Source organism: Papaver somniferum, chromosome 10, assembly GCF_003573695.1.
Source record: "Papaver somniferum cultivar HN1 chromosome 10, ASM357369v1, whole genome shotgun sequence".
NCBI lineage: Eukaryota > Viridiplantae > Streptophyta > Magnoliopsida > Ranunculales > Papaveraceae > Papaver > Papaver somniferum.
This window is the reverse complement of record NC_039367.1, coordinates 44,020,332-44,028,069: the sequence shown is the minus strand read 5'-3', so window position 1 is coordinate 44,028,069 and position 7,738 is coordinate 44,020,332. Positions and strand designations below refer to the sequence as shown.

Genomic DNA, 7,738 nt, shown 5'->3' with positions numbered 1-7,738 from the left:
TTAAGCTCACAAACAATTTCGCGTACTTAAGACAACCGGTGGAGTTTTCTAAACTCAGAAGAAAATCTCGGAAAAAAGACTTTCGCCAGTTCACGAACTTACACGCAAACGAGTTTTTGGAAAATCCCAACAGAAATTCTCGGTACAAGAACTTCCGTCAGTTCGCGGACTGAGTTCGCGGACTGGGTTCGCGGACTTGGCAAAGCCAATTCCTCCGGTTTCTCTCAATCAACAAAGTTCGAAAACTTCGGATTAAGGAATACATGGTTATGTAAAATCTAAACTCTCATTCCAATCATTGAGACTGATAGACGCATTTATGTGTCTAATATATCTCAATTGTATATAGTGTTAGTGCTCGATTCTATACTTATTTGGTTATTTTATTTATTTGTAGGTGTTTTTAGAAGAATAAGGTTTTGCGGCGAAATTGGCTGAGAATGCGGCGTTTGGATCTCCGTTGATAGAGTACCGGAAGCGCCCCAGAAATACCCCGGAGGAACCACGAAAAAGTGCGGAAAATGTCCCAGAAAAATCACTATACGGACCCTAGATTTTGGATAAGGGGTAACCTAATTACTAGGGGGTGACCTATTTACATGCAGCTGCTAAAGGGAGAACAGCACAGGATAGGGGGACACCCACCTTCTTCACGATTTGAATCAAAAAAATTTAGCGGGAAAAGATACCTCACGTCTGCAGATTTTGGACGTGAAGGTTTGGGCAGTTTTAAAGAGATTCAACACCGGAAATTGATTGGGTTGGACTTGATATGACTTAACAAGTTCATTAGAAGCAATTGGACCGATCAACTTGGGCTAGAATAGCCGGGAATTGGAATCAAAGTCAAATAAGGAAACACGGCTTCATGGGTTCAAAATCTGTTATTCAAGGAGATTAAAGGCAAGTAAACTCTTTCCAAAGATACATATATATCCAAGGAAGAGTTTGAGATAAGTGGGAAAGCTCAGAAACGCGTAAAACAAATTTGGGAAGCGATTATTGCCGTGACTGCCAAGAAAGGAAAAAGGGAATTTTGATGCGATTTGGGAAAGACTCAATGACCCTTTTGTGTATAAATAGGATGCTTAGGTCCCCTAGAAGAGTGTAGAGAGTTTGGGGTCGAGAGGAGAGCTCAGAAGGAGAGAATCAGAGATTACAGGAAGCCTGTCTCTGCTGCTGTTGCTGCTGAAGAACAAACGTTGCAACGAAGAACATCGTCTCAAATTCGCAACAGTGCTACAATATTCTCTCTGTAACAGCTGAACAACCACATTTATCTTCAGTTAGCCACACCTCCTGTAACAGTGAACTCTGTAACGCCAGTACGTCGTTGCGTATTCACTGAATCATATCATCTCTTCAATAAAAACAACTTTTGAGCCATGATTTATTTCTTTTGAGCCTGTTTTTGATATGAGAAGCTAAACCCAAACACTGGGATGACGGAGGAAGCCCTATTTCACGCATGTGGTAATTCTAATAATTATTTTATGACTATTTGCATTGATTTTTAATCGATTTATGATTTTTATTGAATGGGTGTGATTTCGTTTGATGGTGTATGCTTGGTCTATGTATTTTTGATACATCATGCTTTTGATTTACAGTCATTTCTTTTCAAAAATCTATTTTTGGCAAAGAACAAGAGTCTATATTTTTATTATTTGAACTATAATTGATTGGAATTATTATTTGAGTCGCATGAACGGAATTTGGTGGAATCCTGAGTCTCAGTCTCTCTCGACATTGTGACAAACCTTTTGTATATATATTTTCTATTTTTATTTTAAGTCTAGAACCCAATCTTATCGAGTCCGAGTTGAACGAATCTTATTACCACTTTTTCTACAACAATTAAAATCACATCAATTTTTGGCGCCGCCGACGTGGATTTGGTTTTAGGGTTTTTAGACTTAGTTTTTTTTTTTTTTAGGTTTTTATTATTTTTGTTCTTTTTTACGTTTTTGGGCATTTTTCTTTTGTCTACAGGTTTTGGATCATAAAGCGAATTGAGCCAAGGAGTTTGGTGATTTCGTAAAGACTGGAACTTAAAGCATAAAGACTTTGAGCAAAATATTAAAGCGAAAAGAACGGAAAAGAAGACAATTTCTTTTTAGATATTTTTTTTTAGGGTTTGTTTATTTTTCTTTATTAAAAAAAAAAAGAGAGAGAGAACTGTATTAGGGTTTGCTATTTTTGTAATTTTTTCTTTTCTTTTTGGACACTTGGACATTGGACTTTGGACATTATTATTTTTAGACCCTAAGGAAGGGTTGGTTTAAATAAAAACTGTGCGCAGGGAAGGACGGTGATTACGATATCACCTCGGCCCCTCGGGTTCGTACATAACATAGGAGTTGTGGCCCGAGTCGACTTCAGCGGTTCTTCGCCGGTCTGGTACGGGAGGTAAGTTTTTCGAAACACCCGCGAATCCCCTGTCAGCGGGTTTACTGTATTCCTTAAGGTGAATATATGCTGAGGACTTGAATACAGTTGCTTTTAATTGATAGTAAAGGGCAAGGACTGGCCATACAAGATAAGGGTTTGTATTTCATCACCGTTCTCTTCTTGCCCGCCTTAGGAACACGAAACCAAACGCGAACCTAAGCCTAAAATTTTGACTAGAACGAGACCTATAGGGTAACGAGCTTAATAGGAAAGTCGTTCGAAGAATATTGGTTACTTTTTGAGCATACTTCGAAGTTCTTGACGGTTTCTGTGAGTTGAATGCGTGACTGCGCCGCCTTGTAACCGGTGAGGCCTTGGGTATCAAAGCTCCACTGAGCTTCCCTCGCCTTGATTCAACTTACTTTTACTCAGATTGATTCCAGAGGGGTTTGCTCAGATTGTAACGAGTTCCTTTTCGAAAGAATAGAAGCTGGTCTAGTGACAATCTAAGTGGAGTCATCATGCTTTTTGTTTGCTAGAAATTTAGGTTTGATTTGGGTGAGTCAGCCTTGTTTTGTGTTTGCATAGAATTCCCTTCCTTATTCTGTTGCATGCCTGAACGTAAAAGAGACGCCCTAGGTAGATTTGTTAAAGAGAAACCTAGTAGTTCTAAGCGTCTTGATTACCTCAATTTAGAGAGTCTGATTCGTGAAGATTCCGTTTTTGAACGTTCGTTTGAAGAGAAAATCCCTGATAGTCCAATAGCGCCAGAAATGGAAACTTTGAAAGCCTTGTTGAATCCTACTAGAACTACTCGTCCCTCGTGTATCAAGTTACCTGAAACTGAAGCAAATTATGAACTTAAGCCTGGAACCTTACAGTTGCTCCCAATCTTTTTAGGAAAAGAAAATGAAAACCCCTATTTCCATGTTAGGGACTTTGAGGAAATTTGTAGTACCCTGAAAATTAGAAACCTTGATGATGATGCTTTAAAACTCAGGTTGTTCCCCTTTTCCTTAAAAGATAAATCCAAGTCGTGGTTGTATAGTTTGGCTTCCGAATCAATTGAAACCTATGAAAAACTTACATCCGCCTTTTTGAACAAGTTTTTCCCTAGGCACAAAACCTCGTCTATTAGGACGCAAATATGCACGTTTACACAACAGGAGGGAGAATCTTTGTATAGGTATTTGGAAAGGTTCAATGATTTATTAGCCCAATGTCCTCATCATGGTTTAGAAAAGGTTAGGTTAGTTCAGATCCTTTATGAGGGTTTAGATTATCCCACCACAACTACAGCAAATTCCATGTGTACAGGTGGGTTTGAAAACCAAACAGTTGATAATGCGATGACATACTTGCATGAAATCGCCGAAAAGACCCAACAATGGGAAAGTAATAGGGTACCCCAGAAAACAATTCTTCTAGGAAGAGGAAACGTTAATAGGGTAGAAGAAAGCTACGAATCAGATGCCAAAATTGCTGCTATAGCAAAAAGGTTAGAAGCTTTAGAGGTGGGTCACACTAGTGGTAGAATAGAGCCTTTTTGGGAAGGCAATACTGTTGAACAGCAAGCCAATGCTCTCTATAATAACACTAGGTTTGATAACCGTCAGAAGTTTGACCCATGTTCAGAAACCTATAATCCTGGCTGGAGAAACCATCCCAACCTTTCGTGGTCTAAGGGACAGAATCAAGGTCAGTCTAGTAACTCTCAAGCTCCCCCAGATTTTGGCTACACTAAGAATCCTTCAGCCCAGGCACAGTTTCAGAACCCTCTGGATAAGAAGATTATGAGTTTAGAAGAGTCTCTTGCTTTGTTAACTCGTAACACTATGCAGTTTCAGCAATCTGTTGCTCAAGGTATAGAAGAAAATAAGATAATAGGTCAGGCTAACTCTCAGGCTATTTCCGAGTTGAAACCCAGGTTAGTCATATAAATGAGTCTTTAAGAGAAAGAGGTAAGTTTCCTAGTCAAACTCAACCCAACCTTAGAGGATCTCATGAAGTAGGTGCACAACCATCGAATCAGTTGAATGCTATTAGAACCCTCAGGAGTGGTAGAGTAGTAGACAATCAGGTAAACATGCCCGATAGTGAACATACTGTAGTTCACCCCTCAGGATCTCATCCCTCAGGACCGCTAACTGAGGGGACTGATAAAATTTCCAATGATGCTGACTCGGTTCCTGAGAGGTCTGATCCTGTGCCTAGAGCCCCATTTCCCCAGCTGTTAGCACCAACAAAGAAGGAATCGAACTTTAATGACATATTGGAGGTTTTTAAGCAAGTTACCATAAACCTTCCTTTATTAGATGCAATTAGGCAAATTCCTGCTTATGCCAAGTTCCTTAAGGATATGTGTACGCGAAAGCGAAAACTTAGCGTCCATAAGAAAGCCTTTTTAGCTAGTCATGTAAGTTCAATCATTCAGAACACTACCACTCCAAAGTACAAAGACCCAGGTTCCCCAACCATTGCTTGTATAATAGGTAAACACCGGGTAGAAAAATATTTACTTGACTTAGGAGCCAGTGTGAACTTACTTCCGTACCATGTGTACTTACATCTAGGTCTTGGTGAAATGAAACCTACTCAGATAACACTGTAGTTAGCTGATAGGTCTGTCAAAATTCCTCGAGGAGTTATCGAGGATGTTCTTATTGAGGTCGACAAGTTTATTTATCCTGTGGATTTCGTGGTCCTAGATACCCAACATGTCCCTGACCCAGAGAACCAGATACCTGTGATTTTAGGTCGCCCATTTTTAGCTACGTCTAATGCGATCATAAACTGTCGAAATGGTATTATGAATCTATCTTTTGGTAATATGACTATTGAGTTAAATATTTTTAATGTCAATAAGCTACATTCTGAGCTAGACGACACGTGCATTGAAGAGGTGAACATGATAGGAACCTTAGTTCAGGAGTCATTACCAAATATCGCATCGGAAGATCCATTAGAGAGTTTTCTAGCCCACTTTAACATGGATTTCGACGAAGATAGAAACATTGAACAAGTGAATTCTATGTTGGATTCTTTTCCTATGTTAGATACTGATAATTGGAAAGCTAGGTTCGAACCATTACAAGCTTTTGAGTCTACCTTAATCCCTTGTTTAGAAGAGCCTCCTAAGTTGGACCCTAAATCTGCATTCATAGGGCCATATAAGACTTTGCCTGTGATTATAGCATCCGATCAGGACAGCAGGCCAGAAATCGTGCTTCAAGACAATAAAGAAACTCTAGGGTTGACCATACAGGATATGAAACATATAAGTCCTACAGCTAGTATACCTCAAAAGAATTTAGAGGATGAACCACCCCATTATAATTCAGAGAAAGCAATTGACCTTTTTCAGGAACTTGTTGGTCTAGAAGTTTGGAATATTGTGACTAGTCTATTTAGAGACACCTAAATTCTATGTTTGGGGGTAGTGATCGTTAAATAGAAGTCCCTAACTTGGGACTCGAGCCTACTGCATATGAGGTATCACTTGAGTCTATTCAGACTCCTCAACCCGATCCTACTGATACTATCCAGGAGGAAATCTAGCTATTAAAGTCCCGTTTTTCGGATGAATCTATTTTTCAAGACACTCATATGAAGCCCAATCTAGTTGTCTTGCAAGAAACTTTCAATGAGGTTGTGCTCCTTATGTTATTTTTTCCGATCTTGTGCAGTTGTTTCATATTAGTGGCAGTTCTATTTGGTTTTGATGACCCACAGAAATTTCGGCAATTACTTTATTCTATGAGGTGACTAATCCTTTCTTAGTATGGCTGAAGACTTTAAACTTAGCACTTCTTGGGAGGTAACCCAACATTCATGCGACACGGTAATATCTTTCCTTATCTCTTTTTCTTCAAATGGTAACAGTTTTTTCTTGTTCATGCTTTTAATTTCATCTTTAGAACATTGAGGACAATGTTAGATTTAAGTTTGGGGGTATGTGAGAAACTTTTTAGTTGCAGTATGAATAAATAAACTCCAGAGCTTATAAATTTATGCCTATTTAGGATTGCACTAACTAATCTAAGTGGATGGAAGCATTTTGATTGTAGGAGTTGAGGAACCAATCTGATTAGATGGCAACATCTAGAAGAGTCTATTCATAAAAGCACAGAGCTCAGTTGTTAGGAATAACATGATAGTTTCACCATATCTCATTGAGTCCTTTTCACTTCTATTTTTATTTTATTTTGTTTTGTTTTTAAACTATGTTTATCTAAGTGATAGGTGGGGCCCACGATTCAAGTTGTTACCAATGTTAGGGTGAATTAGAGTGATTGAGATACCATGAAAATAAATAAATGATAGTTACCAAAAAGTTAAAAAAATTATTATTATGAAAAAAAAATAAAAAAATTTGAGACCAGACCATTTGACCAAAAGGAACAAATTCAATAAAGTCGACCACTGGTTCCCTTGTATATGCCAGTGTGTTGATATTAGTCAGACTAATATCTCAATCCATTAGGATAGGTTCATTTTGGCGGAGGCCTTCAGACAGATATGGGAAACGCCGTTCACTTAGTAAACATCAAAACCATCTATGTTTTTCTATATCCATCTTCTTGATTTATCCATGTGATTATTTTTGACTCCGAATATGATGTCCATAGTGCGACTATCTGAGTAGAGCTCCGTCACTTATATATCAATTTTAGTATGCTTGAGTGCAAACTCGTGTACAACAATTGGAATTTCGCATCAGGGTACTTCCTCTTATAGTCAATAAGTATGCCAACCAAGGAGATTCTTTAGTGCCTTCCAAGGTTCTGCGTAGATAGCTAGGGTCTGGAGTAAAGATTTTGTGGGTATATCTCTGGTAAGCCCTCCTGAGACTATAACTCGGCCACTAAGGCCACCTAGGGGTTTAAAGGCTTATTGCATACGCTAAATGCAATCGACGATGCCTGCGACAGTGAGTTAGGATTTTATTTTGTAGTTTTGATTTGCTCGGGACTACAAAATAATAAGTTTGGGGGTATTTGATAGACGCATTTATGTGTCTAATATATCTCAATTGTATATAGTGTTAGTGCTCGATTCTAGACTTATTTGATTATTTTATTTATTTGTAGGTGTTTTTAGAAGAATAAGGTTTTGCGGCGAAATTGACTGAGAATGCGGTGTTTGGACCTCCGTTGATAGAGCACCGGAAGCGCCCCATAAATACCCCGGAGGAACCCCGAAAAAGTGCGGAAAATGTCCCAGAAAAATCAATATACGGACCCTCGATTTTGGATAAGGGGTAACCTAATTACTAAGGGGTGACCTATTTCCAGGAATCTGCTAAAGGGAGAACAGCACAGGATAGGGGGACACCCACCTTCTTCAC

At 38.8% G+C, this 7,738-nt stretch overlaps 1 pseudogene; it reads right to left on the bottom strand.

Annotated features, from left to right (window-relative positions):
• Positions 1-3,528: 3,528 nt before the first annotated feature.
• Positions 3,529-3,628, bottom strand: LOC113319930 (annotated as a pseudogene).
• Positions 3,629-7,738: the final 4,110 nt, after the last annotated feature.